General features: G+C 50.0%; 1 protein-coding gene across 3 annotated transcripts in view; it reads left to right on the forward strand.

The window, feature by feature from the left end:
- EPHB2 (EPH receptor B2) overlaps positions 1-21,057 on the forward strand; it is a gene marked incomplete at both ends in the record, with an annotated part of 166,857 nt that overhangs the window by 90,669 nt on the left and 55,131 nt on the right. The window lies entirely within an intron of this gene.

The raw sequence follows: 21,057 nt of genomic DNA on the forward strand, positions 1-21,057 counted from the left end.
AAGGGTTTGCCGGCTGGAAAAAAGGCCTGAGCCCTATGTTGGCCCTGGGCCCTCCTTGGCTCTTAATTTTGGTCCAAGTCTCAGGGGCTGTTCAAAGATTCCAAAGGCATGTGAACATTTTGGAAGCAATTTGTCAGTCCTGGAAGCTGTTTGGAGACTCCAAAAACGATTTAAAGGTTCCAGAATCTGTTGCATTTGCAAATGCCGTTGTTCATGGTTTCCAGGGTGGTTTGAGGTCCCAGGCTAAGGTCCCCGAGTCGGTGTGGGAGTCAGGCTGGCGTGCTGGGAGCCCGGGGGTTTGCCGGAGGTGGCGCTCCTGGCAGGGTGAGCTCCCAGCTCTCTCTCCAAGGCCAAGTCCAACGGGGCATCTGCTGTTCTGAGGAGCAGAAGGTATGTGGGTGTTGGCAGCAGGGACAGTTTAGAATCCAGCTTTACCACTCACAGGCTGTGTGACCTGAGACTCAATGCTTAACCTCTCTGGTCCCCTTCTCCCCCATCTGTTAATGGGACTAATGTCACCTTTGTGCAGGTCTAACTGTCCCCCTACCTCTCCCTCTCATCCCAGGCATTAGTGAGAATAGTCAGAAAAGCCCCCTCCAGAACTCGTTAACACTATTCTTGGGTGTGGATTTGGGGAACCCTCTCCAGGGAAAGCCTGACCTGTAGTCGTTGATCCACCGGTCCTTCTCCAACCAGACCTCCCCAACCCTGAGGCCTAGTCTGGCTGTGTTCTGTCGCAGGACAGACGTCATGGGATGGACTGAAGACCCTGGGTGACCACAACACCAGTCCCTGCTCATGCCCTCATGGAAAGTTCTCTCTGGCCACAGACCCAGGCTGCCCTTTGCCTTCTCCTTATCCCACTGCCATCCCTGGCATATTTCCCTCTAGTCACTTTCGCTGGCCAACCACCCTATCCCCACCCACCTGCACCTGATGTCTCAGATTTACCCTTGCCTCCCCACCAGGCTTTTTTCACCCCATCCCCTCGGCCCAGAATCCTGTTCTTGCTCTGACATATTCGTGCATGTATGTGTGTATGCGCGCGCACACACACACACTCACACACACACAGCCCATGGAACTTCCTGGAATCCCTCGGCTCCTCTCCTCCAGCACCCACTCCTTCTCCCATGTCTCTGCCTTGAGTGGTATAGTCAACTGTCCTGTCTGTCACCTCCTGGGCTAAAACCATGAAGTGACTCCCCCAGCACCTGTGTGGAGTCACCCTGGGGTGTAGAATCAGATGCAAGGCCTGACTTGGTCTCTTACCTACAGGGTGACCTTGGCTGAGCCCTCCTGAGCCTCAGTTTCCCCCTCTATAAGGTAGAAATGACAGGCGGTGCTGTGGCCTATTCCCAGGGTTGTTGCCAGGGTCAAATGAGGTGATGACAGGAGCGAGGTCATAAACTCTAATGTGGTAAGGCTGAGTGGTTTGCCTGAGGTCACCCCAGGGAGCTGGACACTAAACCCGGCCCAAGGCTCCTAAAAGGATGTCTCTGAGGGCTTCTGCCCACTGGATCCCTGGAACATCCCAGGGGCCCTCTGGAAAGTTTTCCTTTTTTGCAACTTGCTGACCCACTTGCAGGGCTGCAAGTGAGCAGGCCGCTCCCGCTGAGGTACTCCCCCAGTAACTGGCTGATGTGCTAAATACATCCGGCCTTCCTGGGAGACAGGGAGATCGATTCTTCACTGGATGGGCAGCCTCACTCAATGCCACAGCCCGCCCCCAAGGGTAAGAATGTGCCCAGAATAGACATAACTAGCCTGCTCCCTCCTCGGGGTCAGTCCAGGCCAGCCCAGAATGATGGGTAACTCACATGGCCACCTGTGGCTTCAGCTCACCATCCTACCAAGCAATGTAATGGGGCCACACACTGTTTTAAGTTTGTTGCTTGTCTTTAACATGTGTTAACTCACTGGATCCTCACCTTTACCCTATGAGACGCAGATGCAATGTGACACAGAGGCTGAGTGACTCACCCAGGGTCACTAAGCTACAAGGATCTCAGACAGGATCAGGACCAACATCTGCCTGGCTCAAAGCCCATTCCATTGCTAGTACATTCTTCTGCCATTTTAGTCCTATAGGGCACTCTTGCCACACTTACCCATGGGCTACTTCACATCAGAATGCCCACTCTAGGCCTCAACTCGAGCCCTGCTGATGCTCTTAACTTTGGGGCTTTGGCCCCTGCATTTTCAGAACATGGAGTGGGCTTTGGCCAGGTTCTCCCTGGCAGGTGGAGGAGATGCCTCCCCAGCAGTTGCCCAAGACCAGCTGCGTCCTGCTGGAGTGCAGAGTGGGCAAGATAAAAGTGGTCACCATGGTCACATTGGGCATAGAGACCCCCTGAGTGTCATAAATTCTCAGGGGCCCAAAGCCTTGGACTAGAGCAGTCCCAGCCTCATGACCCACCTGCCAAAGTACTGCATGCCCATAGCTGAGGGTGCGCGTGCCGAGTTTTCTGGTTCCACCTGTTACAGGTAAAGCAGGAAAACCCTACCCCAGGCTTCCTAGGGTTAGACTGGGAGGGAGACAGATGTTCAGAGTATAAAATGTGGAGTAGCTGGGTGGGAAGGACCCAGCCCTTCACTCTTCTCCCGGAAGGGCAACTTGAGTAGACTTGGGATTAAACCCAGCTGGGTCCTCCTGACTATGTGACCTTGATAAGACTCTTAACCTCTCTGAGTTTCAGTCTCCCTTTCATCTTTCCATGAACCCCAAGGTCCACTGTATTCAGAGTCACTGTGCTTCCATCCCTCAAGCCCAGCACACCTACCCTGCCCCCCCAGTGCCTCTTTCCTTAGTCCCACCCCAAGTCATCTCCATGCTCTCTGTCACACTTGCCCTGCCATGCAGTCAGACACTAACTTCTGTCCATTTTCCCTCCTAATTACTGAGTAGTTGCCTGCTTATCAGGACCCTTACCTCCCTACCTTGTCGTCTTTCTCCTGGATTTGCTCAGAAATCTCCTAACTACTCCCTGCCTGTCCCTGCCCCATCAATCCACCTCCCCCAACCCTCACCATTCCAGAACTTTCTAAAATGGCAATCTGGTCTTGTTATGTGTCTGCCTAAGACACATCCCAATTGCACACAGGATAAACCCCCAACTCCTTCCCATCCTCCAAGGCAGACCAGTCACCATCTGGTCCCAGCCACCTCTTCACAGAGCACTACTCTGCTCCAGCCATGCTGGGTGGGTTAGATGTTCTTGGTGCTTCCTTTAGGCCTTCGCATATGCTGTTCTCTTGGCCTCAAATTCCCTTCTTCCTTCTTCCTTCCCCCTCCCCCTTGCCATTTGTCTAACACCCACTTACCCTTCAGGTCTCAATGTTGACATCACCGCCTCCAGGAATCCTTCCTTTACCACCATCCCCCCAGATGGGATAGTTGGCCGTCCTGAGCTCCACTCCCCCTGTCATAGCAGCTGTCCCTCTGAATTGTCATCTTCTATTTATGTGTGTCCCTGCCCACTAGATGGGGTTCCTATCCCCAGAGTCAGAGATGGTGCCAGTAAGTGAGAGTGAACGTACCCCCCTCCATCCCCCCTACAGGCCCCCTGTCCCAGGGTAAATCTCAATTCCCAGCTCATTGGGCAGGTAGTCAAATTCCAGCTTCCCCAGGCCATGCTGTGAGACTTCAGGCCAATGCCTTTCTCTCTGTGCCTTTGCCGTCAAGGAGCTATAAAAAGACCAGGTTGAACTAGATGAATTTTCGGGCCCTGCCAGCCCTCCATTCCATGGCTTGGTCTCCCAGCAGATGCCTCTCTCTGCTGCTCTTTGTGCCTTTTCTTTCTCTCTCAAAACTCTGTTTCCAGCCACCCCCTCTATAGTCTCTGTTTTGGCCTCCTGGCGACCCTTTCTCTCCCTTTCTGACCCTAGATTTCCTGGGAGGACTAAGGCCTCCTTTATGCAACTCCAGATCCAGGTCGAAGGGCAGGTCTGGAAGCTTCTCTGGTCCCCCCACCCATCCTCCCATCACAGGATCTGCCATCTGCACGGCCCCAGTAGGGCTATTAACTCACCATGAGTCAAATGAAGCTATAAATAAGTAAAGGGGTGAGGGTCCCAAGGGGGCTCAACCCCAGCTGGCTGCCCTGTCTCTGACCAGATCTGGGGTCTCGACCGCCCCAGGACCAACTCAGCCTGACAGATCTTGACGTGTCATCACTATCCCCAGAGAATGATGGGGAAATCACCAGGCCTCTCTGGCCCCCATTAGTGTCAGTAATTGCCAATCAATTTCCTGGGATCCTGGTGGGGAAGAGGGCCCTGGGTGTCTCCAGTGGGGAAGCCACATTTAATGGCTTTTATTTGGATTGCTGCAAATTGATTGGGTTTTTTTTTCTTTTTTTTTTTTAATGGAGCTTTGGTTTTTCTCCCTGCATCTTAACCACCCCCTCAGGGCCAGTTAGGGCAAAAGATGAGTGATGGCATGACTTTATTCTCTGGACTTGCTGAGATGGAGTCTGGTCATACTACACCATTCACGTGTCCTCCGTTCACCAGACACTTCCTGAGGCCACAGCCGTGGCTCCTGTTTCTCCAGTAGTAACCCCACTCCAGACCTTCCCAGAGGTTAGCAGATCAAACCTCACAACAACCCTAATGTGATTTGCATCATCCGCCCCAGTAAAGATGGGAAAAATGAAGCAGACTTAGAAAGGTGGCGAGGCTTGGCAAGCTCACACAGCTAATAAATAGTAAAGGTAGGACTTGAATCTAGCTCTTTCTGGCATCAAAGCCTTGGACTTACCAATCTTAACATATACCTTCCCCAATGCCACGTATAAAATGATGATGAATCCCCTAAAAGTCAAAGAGCTATAGGAGTTACAGCTTTCATGGAGCTCCAGGGAAGAGAATGCCTGGTGATAACAACACCTATTATTTACTAAGCCCTTAATTAATTTCCTCCTTAGAATTATGCATTACTATAACCATTTCACAGAAAGGAAAACTGAGACTCAAATGTTAAGAGATTTGCATGAGATCACCCGGATTTTGGTTATAGATCTAAGATTCAAGCTCTCGTTATGTTTGAGACCACTGTATGTGTTTTGTTTCTGTTTGAATTACAAGTGACAGAAAACCATAATAAAAGTGACTTAAGAAAAAGAAACAAAATATCAGTAACTTGGGCCTCCCTGGTGGCACAAGGGGTTAAGATGCAACCTATGAAGCTATCCGCAGCTACTGCAGCATGAGTTCGATCCCCAAACAGGGAGCTACCCACATGGTGCAGCAGACCTCTCCTGACTCACCTGCTGGTCCCCTCAGCAGTGTATTTCAGTCATTCTGCCTCTTCTGTTCCCCGCTCTGTCTCTGTGAATCCTCTTATCGTCCCCACACGTCTGGCCTGTACCTCAGTTCTTGTATCCATAAATAAATACATCTTAAAAAAAAAATAACAGTGACTTAAACAAGATAGGAGTTTATTCATCTACGAAGTTCATAGCTTAATCCAAGTTTGGTACAGTGGCCTCATGATCATAAAGATTTCAAACTCTTTCTATCTCGGTCTCATGACCTAAGTTGGCTGCTAGAGTTTCGGCCATCATATCCACATTCCAACCAGAAAGAAAAGGAAAAGGAGAAGCATGCACATTTTTTTAAAGGAAACTTCCTAGAAGCTGCATCTACATTTTTGCTCTATCATTGGCTATAACTAAGTGAATGACCATACCTGACTGCAGGGTAAGCAGGAAATGTAGACTTGATTCCAGAAGACCATGCATCCAAGTAAAAATCAGGCAGCAGGGACTATTGTTAAGGAGTAAGGGGAGAATAGGTATTGGGACAATTATCAATGATTGCTAAACTGCTCCTCTAGATGTATAGGTAGAATTGTACGGCACAGCCTGATCAGTCACCAAATCCAGCTTCCTGATAACCCAGGAAAGGAGCCTGAAGCCCAGAGAGGTCAAATACTTGCCCAGAAATGAACAGAAAATTGGGGTAAACCCTACTTCCAAAGGCTGTCTTAGTAACAAAACCCAGGCACTTTGCACACTACCCTCTGTGCCTTCAACATTCTTTTTTTTTCAATTACTATTTTTTTATTTTTTACATCATTGTTCATTTTTAAACAATATTTACTTTCCCCAACCCCCTCTGTGCTGCCAACATTCTAGGGCTGTTTTTCCAGTTCTTGATTTGTCCCACTTACTCTCCCATGCCCCATCATCTCTACCAAGGATGTCTGACCTTGATCCTTAGTATTTCGCTCTGAGGGTCTCGAAGGTGTTTCCTGCTCTGATTCAGTTTATGAGACACTCAGAGGCTATGGCTAGCTTTTGTTTAGCAAATATAACCCTAGTGCCAATAGAAGCAGATATTCTTCAGCATATGAGGCTTCAGAGGAGCAGTACATAAGGGAGAACAAAAAAACTAAACCAAGGTCCTTGGATAATGCTGGGAGGAAAGAATAATCTTTGATGGGCATTGCTATGTTCCAATTACATTGCTACAATAAGTGCAAATAGGTTATAGCTCCTTATTAATATACAGTGACTTAGACAAGGTTAAAATAGAATAGTTACATGCTCTTTACAAAATACACAAAGCAAAATGATGAGGGATTAAAAGTAAATGGATAGAAAATGATCTACCAAGCAAAGCTAATAACTAAACTTTGCACATGCAACAAATACAGCAACAGAAGCTAGCTAACCCTGCCCATCCTTCACAACTCAACTTGGTTTTGCCTCTTCTAGGAAGCCTTCACTGACCTGCCTTACTTCTGTATTATAATGTGTAGAACACTGGGTTTGGCATCCTATTTATTTGTGTGTCTCCCCAACCAGCACATGGATCTTGATCTAAAGATGTGGCTGGGCTTTAAGGAGATTTGTAAACTCACTGATTTTGTCCACAAAATGTTTTCTGTGTGTGCATATGTGCCTTTGGAGGCGCAGCAGTATCAACTTTCAAAAGATTCTCTTGCAGATCACTGAGACTGTGATGCTCTTATAGTTAGGAGCTGTGCTTGTCACTGTATACTCAGCAATAAGTAATTGGCAGGCAGTAAAAGAATTATTAATTGAGTGAATGTTGGATGAATAACTTGGTGGATAACCTTAGGCAAATAACTTCACCACTTTCTATCTTGGTTGTCATATCTGTAAAGTGAGGCATGAGAGCAGGGATTCCACTGTCTTATCTTTTCCTCCTTTCTATATTCTTCCTCTACCCTAGTACCTGGCATAGTGCCTGGCTTCTAGTAAGTGTTCAGTAGATGTGAATGAAAGGATGGATGGATGGATGGATGGATGGATGGATGGATGGATGGATGACTTGGTAGGTAGATAAGTGGTTAGATGAATGAATAATGATGACTTGGTGGGTAAGTGACTGCTGTATGTGAAGATTCAGCAGATGTATTAGTAGCTTCATTGGATAAATAGATGAATTAGTGGATAGGAAGACTGGTTGATGGATGGTTAATAAAATGAGTGGATAGATGAATGCTGGATGAATGGATCAGCCAAGGGAAGGATAGAGATTTGAGAGGGGGTGGATAAGAGAGAAATATGAACAGCCCCTCTCCGGGGCTTCATTCCGGAGCTGAGTAAACAGGGGCGGCTGCCCAATGGCAGCTCCAGGCCCCACCCATCTTCCCTCCCTCCCTCTGTCCCTGGTATCTCCCCATTCCCTTTGTCTCCCTCCTACATCAATTTCTGAGTATTGACACCACCAGAGGGACCCTGGACTCATGGGTTTTCAATAAAAGATCAGTATATGGGTGAAAATGATAAATGCATGACTAGATGGCTCATAAAAAAATTTGTGAATGAACAGGTAGATGGGAGGGAGGGAGGGCTGATGGATAGTTGGATGGATTAGTATTAAACACCGAACTTTCCTGTGTTCATATAGGGGATTATGAGATGCTTGGATGGATGAATTGATGGACAGTTAGATAGACTTAAGATCAGATGAACCAGTAGATGGATGGATGAGAATTGTACACAAAATATACAGGGGCATTTGCACTTATGGGAGGTATAAAATGTTTGGATGGAGAGACAGAAGGGTAGTGGATGAGTAGTTAGATGGATGGACAGAAGAAAGTAGTGGGGGGAGGGGAGCATGGCCACCATCTAACCCAGACCAGCAGTTCCCAGTGCGCAAGGCTGGCTTGCAGAGCAGATCATCCACCTTTCATCCCAAGTCCCTGTTGTGTTGGGTCCCAGCTGAGCTTTTCCTTCCCATGAGTCCAGGGTCCCTCTGGTGGTGTCAATACTCAGAAATTGATGTAGGAGGGAGACAAAGGGAATGGGGAGATACCAGGGACAGAGGGAGGGAGGGAAGATGGGTGGGGCCTGGAGCTGCCATTGGGCAGCCGCCCCTGTTTACTCAGCTCCGGAATGAAGCCCCGGAGAGGGGCTGTTCATATTTCTCTCTTGAACAGGGAGCTGACATTAATGAACAGCTAATTAACATCTTGGAGTGCGATGGTTCCAGTGTCAGTGTCCCTAATTAGTCTCGCGCTAATCTGCTTTAATTAACTGTCCCTGTCGTGGCTTTAATTTAATTTTCAGTTCCAGCCCAGAATGGCAGCCCTGTGAGCATTCTATCCCAGGGCGCCTGTGGCCAGGACAGTTCGGGGTGACCAAAGCCTGGCTCCTAGGGGCACATGAGGCAGCCCAGGGTTAGGTAGAGCAGGTACCAGAGTGCCTGGCTCCTCTGTGACCCTGGGGGCAGAGAACTGGGCGATGGAATGCTTCCCACTTCCTCTCAAGGGAGTGTCTCAGGTCATCAGTTGTTCCAGAGTATTCCTAAGTCAGGAGCACAGTCGATGAACGCACTTCAGTCTCAAATAGTCCCATAGACTGACCACAGTTTCTGGATATCAATTCTGAGTTCACAAAGACCTTGCTCCATGTCCTCATTCTAGTACTTTCTAGCTGTGTGGCCTTAGGAAAAGCACTTGACCTCTCTCAGCCCCTCTGAAATGGGCTGATGGGCTACATGCGGCACCTGCTTCCACCATCAATAGTTTTTCAGAGTGCTCTGCCTGCTTGACTCCCTCATGGTCCAGGCCGAGGAAACACTGGCAGCTCCCCCTGTAATCAGGAGTGGGGAGGGCCCTCGATTAGGGAGAAAGTGGAACCTGGGACCAGAAGTCAGGACACCCAGGTCCCAGTCCCAAGTCCGCTGCTGTCTCTAATCTGGGCTTCTGTGGCTCACATCCCTAAGTTGGAAGAGGTAGGGTAGAGGAGAACAAGATGCTCTCTGAGTCTGCTCACGCTCTCACTGGGGTTGGAGAAGGGATGTGCCACTGGCGCTGAGAACCCCAAATCTGGAATGGGGGTCTGCTTGAGAACTGAATGCTGGGCCACCCTGGGAGTTAGGTGACTGGCCTGCATTTTGCAAGGCAAAGCAGACACCACCAGGGAGGCTGTGCCTGCCTGGGTCATAAAGGCCTGCTGAAGGTAGGAAACAAATCAACATATCTGCCTGGTGGCAGGAGCCAGAACATCTGCCAAGAGAGCTAGACAAATGAGGACTCTGGAGGGGAAGCTGCTGATGGTATAGGAGGGCACAGGAGATCGCAGAAGCTGAGTCAGGACCCCTAACCCATCTTGTCTTAGCTAGGAGCTTAGAGTGACTGCCAAAGCTAAGGGCTGAGGCACAAGGAGGGAGCAGGTGCTCTCTGAGGCTTATATGTCAGCTAAGGAGTTTAGCTGTAACCCTGAGGGCACTGGGGAGCCATGGTAGGGTTTTGAGCAGGAGTGTGGCATGATCAAGTGATTGACTGTTGGCAGGGGGCGAAGAAAGTGGAGTGGGTAGGTGAGGTAGGCAGAGCTGATGGCTGCTGTCTTGCCCCAGGCAGTGCCTTCTTGCAGAGGTGGAGCAAGCTCAGTGAACTAACAGAAGCAGTGAACTAATGTGTGTAAAGTATGTGCCCTTTAGAAAAGGCCGAGGTACACCTCCTTCTCCCCGCGACCATGGGCTGAATGCCTATGTTTGGAGTTTCTTAGTAGCATCAGCTCTGAGGCTGTATGTAGCTCATGCTTTCTCAAACTAGATTTGTGAACACAGGGATGGGGGAGTCCCAGGTGTGTTTTCAGGGGTCCAGGGAGTGTTAGAAAATTTCATATCCCAGTGTTTTGATTTTAATACTGATTGGATCACTTGCAAATCACACGGATGTGCAGGGGCCTCTCACAATGGAAAGGCATCCTTGAGTCCCAGCTTGCAACTGAGGTCTGGAGACTCCAGGAGCTTCCCAGGACCACAGAAAACAGTTTGCTCTGCAAAGGGCCCGCGGCTCGTCTGGCCCTGAGAATGCTGTCAGGCCTGCCATCCCCCAGGACGCAGTCTCTTCCAATTCTGGATCCATTTCTGGCCCATCTCCACGTCCCCACAGCCTGACACAAATCTGAACCCAGGGAGGATTTGTAAGTTGAGGTGAACTCTCTCTGAATGCCCCACAGGCCCCTCCCCTGCTTGTGACCTCCCATTGATCTTTGTTTTCAATTCAGCAGAGTCAAACCAGTTTTTCCTGAAATTCTCAGTAAATTAGTATGGAATTTAGAGTTTGGACACACACACACACACACACACACACACACACACACACACACACAGGTACACAAAACTCCTATGAAAGGAGGAAAAACCTCACCTTTCTCTACTCCTATCCCCTGCCCCATGGAAGCCCTGCACGTTTCTCCAGATACGGTTCAGACCAGGCCACCTCCAAAGAGCCTTTACCAGTTTCCCCAGAAAAATGTGCCAGTTGGACCTCAGAGCCTCTGGAACACAGGCCCTGGCCGTGGTCCTCTCTTGCCTTTTGTTGTCCATATTCATGGCCAGAAACTGGTCTGCTTGCATCTTTGCATGCCCTGTTCCCTCCCACCCGGCCCCACCCCACCCCTTGCCAGGCTCAGAAGCAGGTGAAGGAGACTGTCCCTCACCCCCAGCCAGGTGGGCAGACACACACCCTAACCTCTATTCTCAGCAAAGGAGTCAAGGGCTGCCATCCTGGCCTGTTCACTATGGCCATGGTGGCAGCTCGCTGTCCATCGCCCTGCTTTCACCCACTGCTCCACCCCTATCAGCTGCAGGCTTTGTGCGGCATTTCTGGAAGTCTGGGTTTTCTTGTCTGGAAGCAGACACTAGTAGCACCTACCTGGTGAGGCTCTGTGGGCCTGAGTTGAGGGGATCCATGTCAAGTGCCTGGGACATAGCCACTGCTCAGTTAAAAAGCCAGTGACGCTGGTGGCAGGATGAAGAGCCTTGGCACCCCCTCCCCTTGTGGCAGAGGGGTTCCCACAGATCCAGCATGGAATGAAAAGAAGCCCCGTTCTCAGTGTAGGGGCCAGTCTTGGGTGGGGAATGCCAACCCCTCCCCCTTTCCCTTTGTATCACACCAGGCCCTGAGCTGGGCCAGGGCTCAGGCTGCTGCAGGAATAACTGGCCAAAAAGTGGCCAGACTTCCACCTGGCCCCATGGGGTTTAGGATGAGACCTACATGCCAGGGGGATGCATAGAAATACCCACAGAGGCAGGCCAGAGCCACAGACACAGACGACACAGCCCCATGCGTGCGCACATGCACTCGCACACACACAACATACATATACACACAAACACAGTCAGAACAAGGCCACTTTTGATCACTCTCAAGCAAAGACAAACATTTCAAAACAGGAGCAGGTGAGGCCGAGGACCCGCGTACCTCTCCCCAGGAGAGGGTTTCTGTCGCACCTGCTCAGTTCTGTCCAGGTTCAGCCAGCTCCCTGGGGTCATAACTATTTTAGGTTTCATGTCAGCGCCTGGAACAGGGATCCTACCAGTGTCTCAGCTCCGCAGGGATTTGGGGGACTGCGTGGTGGTTTGACTATCTGATTTGGGGCTCATGAGGGGTTACACATGCCTCCCATGGACCCTGGTGGGACATGGCAGCAGGACCAGGGCTCCTGCATGACCCATGAAACAATAGGGACAGGGGAGCAACTGAGGGATCCAGATCTCCTCCTGACCCCCTCCCCATGCCACCTTGCTCACCCCCACCCCAGAGCTCTGCATCTGACTGATGACATTTAGTTGACCCAATCCTTGCTCTGGCAGGAAACAACCTAAGGGTCCAGAGCCTGGGAGCAGGAGATCTTTCTGGGAGCACCTGAGTCCTGCTAGAACCGGGGGCTGGCAAGGGGGATGTCACCAGGTCAGACAAGCTAGGATATTATAGTCACCGCCTGCAACTGCCACAGAATTGTGTAGTGTTAAGATCACAGTCAGGCAAGAATTTTAGAACGTTACAGGCCTAGAAAGGTTATAATCACAGAATTAGAGAATGCTACAATCATGTAATCATAAACACACTAAGAAGACCAAGCACACAGAAGACTAAGGAGCAGAGTTTTAGAAAGTAGCAGGCATAAAAAGGTCATAATCATAGAATTATACAATTTTACAACCATAGAATATTCCAATTTTAGCTTTACAAGCAGGAATTTAGAATGTTACAACCGACTGTGGCCTGTGACAGTAAACACACACTCACAGAGTATTCACTGGGAGACTGAGAGGCCAGAATTGTAGAATATTGCAATCTCTGGGTGTTACCATGTCACGCTCAAAAATTAGAGAAAGTGGGAGCTGGAAGAACATCTTACATGGTTTGTGCCAGACCCTGTGCAAAGCACATTCATCGACTCGCTCATTACTCCTCGCATCAGCCCACGAGAGGCTGCTCCAGGATGGGCAGGGGCGGGTTGGGAGGCAGGAGCCTCAAACAAGGCCCCCAGGCCCTGGAGTCTTGGCAGGGAAGGTGGGAACAGTTGCCCGGGGCCTGTACTTGGCCCCTCCCCTCCCTGACACGCACCCAGAGGGAAGAAGCTCAGGCTGTGTTTCTCCTTTTGTTTGCTTGTGTCTTGGGGCGCTGCATCAGCTTCCAGTGTGTGGGCTGCAAGCCCGCAGCCCCCGGGGTCAGCCCTGCAGGCCCTACCCGGATTCCTAGCCAGGGCGTGAAGGGGGGTGGGGGCGCATGGTTCCCAAAGGTCATCCCCACCCTCACCTGTCTGGTGTGCAGATGACCGTGTTGATTTCCTCCAACACACCACCCCCACCATTCATTCATTCGGCTGGTCATCATTTTCAGGTCACCTCTAAGGGTCAGGTCCTGTTCTGGGCACTGGGAAGATGGATGTGAATGAGGACAGTGCCTGCTCCACAGGGCAGTGTGGTGAGGCTGTCTAGGAATACAGAGAAAGTGTTATGGGCTCGGGTGGGGAGGGGTGAGGAAGAATGGCCAAGGAGGAATGGCCAGGGTATCACAGAGGCCTTCCAGGAGGAGGGCCTGGGTCTTAGAAATAGATGAAATGTGGATAGATCGGGACACTGGTGAGAGCATCCCTGGCAGACGGGGCAGAAGGAACAAAGACCCAGGACCACCACGTGTGGGGTGTGTTCAGGAACCATCAGGGAGCTTTTGCTTGGGCGCAAGGAAAGTGCCAAATGATAGGAAGCCCGGCAGGAGGAGGAGATGGAGTCCCTGGGCGGAGGCTTTGAGTGCCAAGGGAAGGAGGCTGGGATTTGTAAATGGTGAATGACTGCAAGTTCGTGGTAATGCTTGAGTCTGACTGGTGGGAAGGGAAGCCTGGAGCTTACAATTTGCTTTTCCTTCCTTTAGAAATGAGAAAGTGCAAATTCCTTCCCAGGACTGGTGGGCCAACCCTGGGCTGGGCTCCAAAAAGAGAGAGAAAGGGCTTTAGTAGGAATTCCAGGGCTGTGCTAAGAGGTGCTGGCTGCATAGCCTTTGTCCACAGGAGCTGGCAGGAGACACCATGCTCGAGGGTGGGGTGGGGTAGGAGGGGCTCAGGCACTGAACCAGACCCACCCTGGGTCCCCATGATTTCTTCCAGTCCTTCAGTCTCTGCAGTTGTGGCTCTCAGAGAGGGAGGCCAGGAAAAGGGCCAGACAGGCCTGCATTCAAATCCTAGACTGGCCTCAGATCACTGAGTTTGTGGGCAAATGACATTACCCCCCAGACCTCACTTTCCCCACCTAGCCAGGGACTTAGAACTTCTTCAAAGGGCCACCAGAAGGGAGCGGGTACCTGGCCCCGGTAGGCTTCAATTCATGTTCTCTTTATGAAACAGCCCTAGGAACAATAGGAAGCACTTAGTCCAAGCGCCCCATTTATAGGTAGGCAGAGGCCTGCGAAATACAGCAGATGGCTCAGAGTAGAATGGCCAGTCTCCTGGTTGCCCAGAGCTGGGAGCTTGGTGAGAGGGCTGGAGCTCAATGTTGGCCATGAAGTGTGAAGTACCAAGTCTGAACCTGGATGACAAGAAAGGGCTCCCCGGATGAGCTTGACAGGCACCGATGATGCCTTAGCAGGCTCACATTGGCAGCCTTTCCACCCTGTTATGGGCAGCTGCAGGCTGTGATGGGCATCAAGCAAGACAACTCTGTAATGTGCCTTGCAGAGTGTCTTGCACATAGTAGGTATTCAGGTCCTGGGAGGGTTATCGTCAGAGTGACTGAGCGCTGGATACAAACCCCAAACTATGACAGAAGTGACTGCCCCTTGTTGACCCCAACCCTCCAAAGTAGCAGCATATTCCCCCAAAAGTCAGCTTGTACACACAATGCACCCTCCTTAGAATAACATTCATGTATTCAACAAATGTTTATGAGTTCCTACTGTGTGCCAGGCCACCTTTGTGTGAATCATCTCATTTAAACCCAACAGCCCTCACCAGTGAGTCCACACAATTATCTCCAATTTACAGATGAAGAAACAGCGGCTCGGGGAGTCTGAGTTTTTTGCCTAAGGTCAGACAGAGCAGGTCAGGAATCCAGGGCTTTCCAGATCTGGAGCTTTAACCCTACACCATGTTGCACTGGCATAGAATCAAAAATGGCTGACTTCCCTTCAAAGGGAAGGTCCAAAATGAACATTGAAATCAAATCCCCGTGGTAACCAGTACTGGGAGATGCATCCTGGGCTCCCTTAGGTGTGCAGCGCTGATCCCTGGCTCTTCAAGGGCTTGTAGGGGGCTGGGTTAGGTTGGGGTGGAGACAGAGGGCTGACCATGATGGTTTCCAGAGGGGTGCTATCCACCCCCCTAGCCAGAGGCAGGCAGGATTCCATTAACCTGATTCTCTGCCCCACATAAACCTGCAGAGGGAGCCCCGGGAGGGAGGGGAACTGGGAAAGAGAAGGATTGGGCTTCCCCAGGCCCTGAACGTGCTGGTTTCCACTCTTGCAGCTCGGGTGGGCCTTCAAGGCCCCTGGCTCTTGAGCAGGGAATGGGGAGAAGGATAGAGAGACGGAAAGTAGGGATATGAGAATCCAGGCTAGGGTGCAGCTGCAAGAGCAGGGTACTGACTATCAGAACACAGAGCCCTGTGTGGTGGCCTGACCCACCCCTTGTGTGGTCTTGGATAAGTCCTTTCACCTCTGATCTTTAAGTTCCTTCTCAGTTACAGGGCAAATCAATGCCACCTCTTCATGTTGCCGGGGCAGATTAGTGATACTATGTCTGACACATAGTAGGTACTCAAGAAATTGTGGCTGCTACGACTGCCATGATTTTAAAATCCTGACCCCTTCTCAGCTTACCAGGCAAACACACACACCGATTTCCTCCTGAGAGTCTCACAGTACTTCTTCAAGGCATAGGAGTGTTCTTATCAGAGAGGTTAAGGAACTTGCTCAGAATCACACAGCTTCTAACCCTCAGGCTGAGATGCAACCCCAGTGATTGTCAGTGATTGGACCTGCCACCCCCACAATCCTATCCTCTTTAGTCCTCTGTCAGGATTTAAGTCAGGTGACTCTTCATCCAGGAAGCCTTCCTTGACCACATAGCCTGATTAAGAATTCCTCCTCTGTTCTCTTGCAGTTTTGGACTTACTCTCTGTGAGCATTTACCATTATCAATTCTAAGTACCCCCATCGAAGGCTCTGAGAGCCACCCAAAGTGCTCTATAGAAGGGAAAAGGGCACAATAAAAATTGCACACAGAGGGGATACACATACACACAGGGATGCTGTGTGGATTGGTGAGTAATCATGTGTATAAACAGAGGGTGAACTTCCCAGAATATGGTAGCGCCACAGCCATGCACATACACAAATATGCTAGAGATGACATTCACGCAAGTTTGAAAGAAAGGAAAATCCCTATGGCTTTTTTTTAGGATATCAACTAATTCTTGGCTTGATTAAGACAAATATGCATGTTAAAAAATGTAAGGGTAGCCTTAAAAGGCTAGAATCTATCACTTCTGAACCAGTAGAGGGAACAAAAAGGCATGAAGAAAATTCAATCAATTCAGCAGAAGGCAAGAAAGGAGGAAAAAGCTTTAAATGAATGCTGGAAGTATAAATAAGATAGTATAAATAAGGTCAAGTATGTTAGTAATCACAATAAATGAAAGTGGGTTAAACAACTGTTATAAACAGAGATTCTTAGTTTAGTTGGGGGGAGGGAGGCATCCAGCTCTGTTTACGAGAGAAATACCTAAAAGATAATGATGCACAAAGGGTATAAGTAAAGGGACAGAAAATGATTTGTCAGCAAACATTTCCTTTATAAAACTAGTGGCAAGATAAATATCAGGGAGTAAAAAGACTTAAAGACAGAAAGCATTATTGAGGACAGAGAGGGTCATTACTTATGACAAAATGAATAATTCACCGGGAAGATATAATAGTACTGAACTTGCATGTACTCACAACATAGTCTCAAAATACTTACAAAGTGATATTCTTGCACAAAGAAATTGCCAAATCCATATTCTTAGTGAGATATTTTAGCATAACTTTCTCAGAAATTGACTAACCAAGTAGACACGAAATTTTAAACTTGAATAATCTAATTAATGAGAACCTATCCTCAACAAGTAAAAGCTGAATATTTTTTTCTGATAGATGTGCACAGAGAGAGTCACAAAGACTGATTCCCAAGGTGTGTAAGCACACAGGGAGTAATGGCGAGTGGGTAGGCACAACTGCAGTTAACACCCACAAAGACATCCAGAAGTGGCAGCAGGACTGGTGTGGTGGCCAGGTGTTTAACTAACTAAACACTTGCCTGGTCCATGACCTTGCACAGTAAAATACCCTGGCTGAGTCTCAGTTTCCTCATATGAAAAAATATCGATTCCTAGTCAGAAAAGTGTAACGATCCAGAGAGTTAACAGAGCCCATAATCTGTCAGCAAATGGGTGTGACTGTGTTCCAATAAAACTTTATTTTCAAAAGCAAGTGGTGGGCCGATTATCACCTTGGACTGCAAATTTTTCAACCTCTGGTGCAGAGAATACCATCTGCCTCTCCTGGATTAGTGATGACATGAAGAATAGTAATGGGGTAAAGCTTTGCACACAGAATGAGCTTGGTGGATGGTCCTTGTTGTGAATAAGGACATACCACGAGGGCGTGCACACACATAAATCTGCCTGCATGTGGATATCTAGAGCAAGACTCAGATGTACTTCAGAGCCCATTCGTGACACACATCTGTATGAGCAAGCGTTCACGCACGTAGGCAAGCCATCTGGAAAATTCGATGAGAATAAGAACACCAACCGCATTTGGGTCATGAGGATAAAATGAGATGATGTTTGGTATGACACCTGGCACACAGTAGGCACTCAGAAGTTAACTTTTATTATATATGCGAACAGGCCCCATGAGGGGTACCTGACACGGCACACGTTCACACGCACACCCATAATGCGATTTCCTCGAGCTCGTTTCCAAAGGAAAGCCAGGCTAATGAGGAGGTCGTCTTCGTTGCCAGCAGGTGCCCAGAACAGCCCTGACAGGGATGCAATTTAGCTTTCTCCCGAGATGCTGGGCAAATGAGGAGAAAAGGCGTTTTAATCCCTTGTCACGTCTCCAAGGGCTGGAGGACATGTGCTGAGTTGGAATTTTTCAACTTCAGCCTTTTTTTTTGCCTTGACACATCCATCCCAGAAACATCTGTGAGATAAAACAGAGAAGGTCTTATGAATTCAGCTCATACTCGGCCTGCGCTCCCACCCCGAGCAAGCAGACATGAATCACCGGCCCCGGGGGCCCTGCGGCCCCGCAGAGCGGCCTCTCCGGCGGGGCCCCGGCCTTTCCTGAGTAGCTGCTTTTGATTTCCCCGAAGCCTTCTGATCGTCTACACTCCATAGAGCGTGTGTGTCCAAGGGGAGGCATGCTGAGAACTCAGCTCACGCACGGGGTGGGGGGTCAGCCGCTCATTCCCCGCACCCGCTGGGGCCTGCTCTGCACCAGGCATTCGGATGCAAAGATGAAGCAGACAAGGAGCCATGGCCCCCTGGCTGGTCCCCATTTTTCCCATTACTTGAACACCATGGAGGAGACGGCGACAGTGGTTTTGTGAGAGATGCCTCCATGCTACGTTGCTCCCGAGAATGTTGTGCATTGGAAGTGTTTTATCCAGCAGGCAGGAGGGGGTGAGCACTGACTGCTGCGGGCTAAGGTCTTAAGCCAGCCATTCATTGAACTTGACCTTCTGGCAGCCCTAATGTGCCCTATTGCCTCAGACCCTGCCCAAAGGTTAAAACCTCAGCCCTCTTTGCCTGGGCTTGCATTTTATCTCCCCTTTTCTGGATGTTTGAAGAAAAGGAGTAGATTTCAGAGCAGAGGTGCACCCTTGGCCTTCTGTGGCTTGCACCCAGCGCCAGGGAGGGGGTGTGACCTGCCCTTGTGCTCATTTCGTCTGTCCAATGAACAAAACCTTCTTGGCTCCCCTATGCTCTGGGCCTGTGCTGGCACTGGGAGACTGTGAAGAATTCAGAGCCCTGCCTTTGAGACCCAGCCATCCCAGGAGTTGGACAGCCTGGGCGCTGATGAGAAAAAAAAGTGCTTTTCATCTTCTCAGAGATTCAAAGTCCAGGGCAGTGAGGCAGGAGGGGAGGGGAGTGCCCTGTCATTCTGGAAAGCTGGGGCAGAGCGGGGAAGCATGACCGAGGAGGGGGCCTCTGAGCTGGATTCGAGCATGTGGCGATGGGGAGGTGGCAAGCCGCAGAGGAACTAGGGAAGCAAAGCCACGGAGGTGGGAAAGCACCAGATCCTGTCCCACCTAGAAAGGGCTTGGTAGCCTCTACTCCCAGGTGTTTCGAAGAAAGCAACTAAGGACTAAAGACAGGAAGTGGACTTTCCACTGTCTCAGGGGGCCCTGGGACCCCCAAAATCTTATCTAAGCCCAGGCCAGGGTGAGAGACACACTGACATGGTTCCCCTTGACACACAGACACCTGCTTTCCCTGGTCTGGCCAGTGGCAGTGGCAGTGGGGACGTGCGATCTTTACAGACTCACAAGTTTGTAGGTGCTGCTGCTCCTGGAGGGCTGGGGGGTCTCTGAAAAGAGGGTGCAAATGGGAGAAAACAGCTTCTCTTGTCCTAAAGAATTTGTCCATAGGCCCATTTTACAGATGGGAAAGTTGAGTCATGGGAGACCAAGTAATAAACCCAGAGTTGCAGAGTGTTTAGAATAAGATGAAACCACGCTTGCATGGAACGGGACAGATGGGGGGGGTCTCTGGTGGATACCAGGTCCAGTCATTTCCCATTTGTCTCCTAGTTTCCCTGTCTTCCTGAGGATAGTCCCAGAAGGATCCTGTATGGTTCCCCCGGTCAGCTTCTCACCTGAGCCTCCCCCCACCTCCTTCCCAGAATCCTTAGTAACACACAGGCAGGCTGAGGGGGCAGGAATGTCCCCAGCCCCTGGAAGGGGCTTGCTCCTGTTTACCCAGCTGGCGTGAGCCCAGGCTTGGGTCTTGGGGAAGACCTGGGAGGCCTATCATGCAGCTGGTGCCCCACTGTTCGGGTCTTCTGACCCCTCCTAGACCCCTCCTTCGAAGAGTGGCCCTAGGTAGGCCTTGGCCTCATGGGAGAAGGGAGTTGGCTCCTGTTACATCCCCTTTATGTCTCTGCACTTTCATCTTTTCAAAAAGAACAGAGACAAGAGGAGGCACAGTGCAACAGAGAAGCTGGTTGGTAAGGGGCAGGTGATGGAGTGTGGATTTTAGAACCAGAAGACCTGGGCTCCAACCGTAGGTCTGTGTGTCTCTAGCAAGCCCTCTCTCAGAGCATCAGTGTCCCCATCTGTTCCCGGAAGGCCATGGTCACCCTTCTCTCTCAGAGTCCTTGGGAAGTTTAAGCTCAATATAAATGTGAAAAGGCTTGGTAGAGTCAAAATGCGCTGCTGCTGTGATTGGGACCGGGATCCGATTGCCGAAAGGGTCTCGTCTGTTCCGATAGAGAGTTCTGGGCAACTGACCGAAGGCAGGAGCGCAGGGACCAGTGTAGGCTCTGTGGGGCTCTGGGCCTGAATCTTCACTTCTTTTAGCCCTACTTTCCTCAAAGTAAACCGAGCTCATCAGCCCAGTTCTCCCAGCAGACTCGTGATGACCAAGCAAATGCATTTGTCCAGCCAGCGTCTCCTGAGCACCTACTGTGCGCCAGGCCCTGGTTTAGGCTGCCGTATAGCTCCTGTCCCCAAAGAAAAATCATACTGGAGGAGGACGTGCTGAATCCCAGCACGTCAGCTATAACCGAGTCTAGTGTCCTCATTTTGCAGGTGAGACAAAACCTTAAGGAGGAAAGTGACTTTCCTGGGGTATCAGAAATAAGGAGCACCCACGCCATCCTCCTGAGTCCAAGGCAAACATTGCATTCTACTCTTCCCTTTAAACCTGATGCTATTTCAGGATTCTTCTCGACCTGATATTCTAGGCAGCCAGTTGATTGAAGTTGGAGGGCAAGCTGGAACTCTTTGTACGTCAGCCCTAAATCCTAACCTTGGACTTCTCCAACACAATCTGGACATGTCAGTGCTGGGACTCAGACCCAGATTTTCTCACCCAACCTGCCTCCTTTTATTCCTGAAACTGGCTTTTATTGGTACCCACCATATGCCCAGTTTTGTACTAGACTCAAAGATGAATAAGACCTCACAGAGGCTCACAGTCTGGTGGGGAAGAATGTGGGGAAGATCATTATGATGTGAAGAGATAGTTGCAGAAATAAATTCCTCTGGGAACTCAGAGAAGAGGGCAACCTACTCA

Source organism: Talpa europaea (assembly GCF_964194135.1).
Source record: "Talpa europaea genome assembly, chromosome: 9".
NCBI classification, from domain to species: Eukaryota; Metazoa; Chordata; class Mammalia; order Eulipotyphla; family Talpidae; genus Talpa; species Talpa europaea.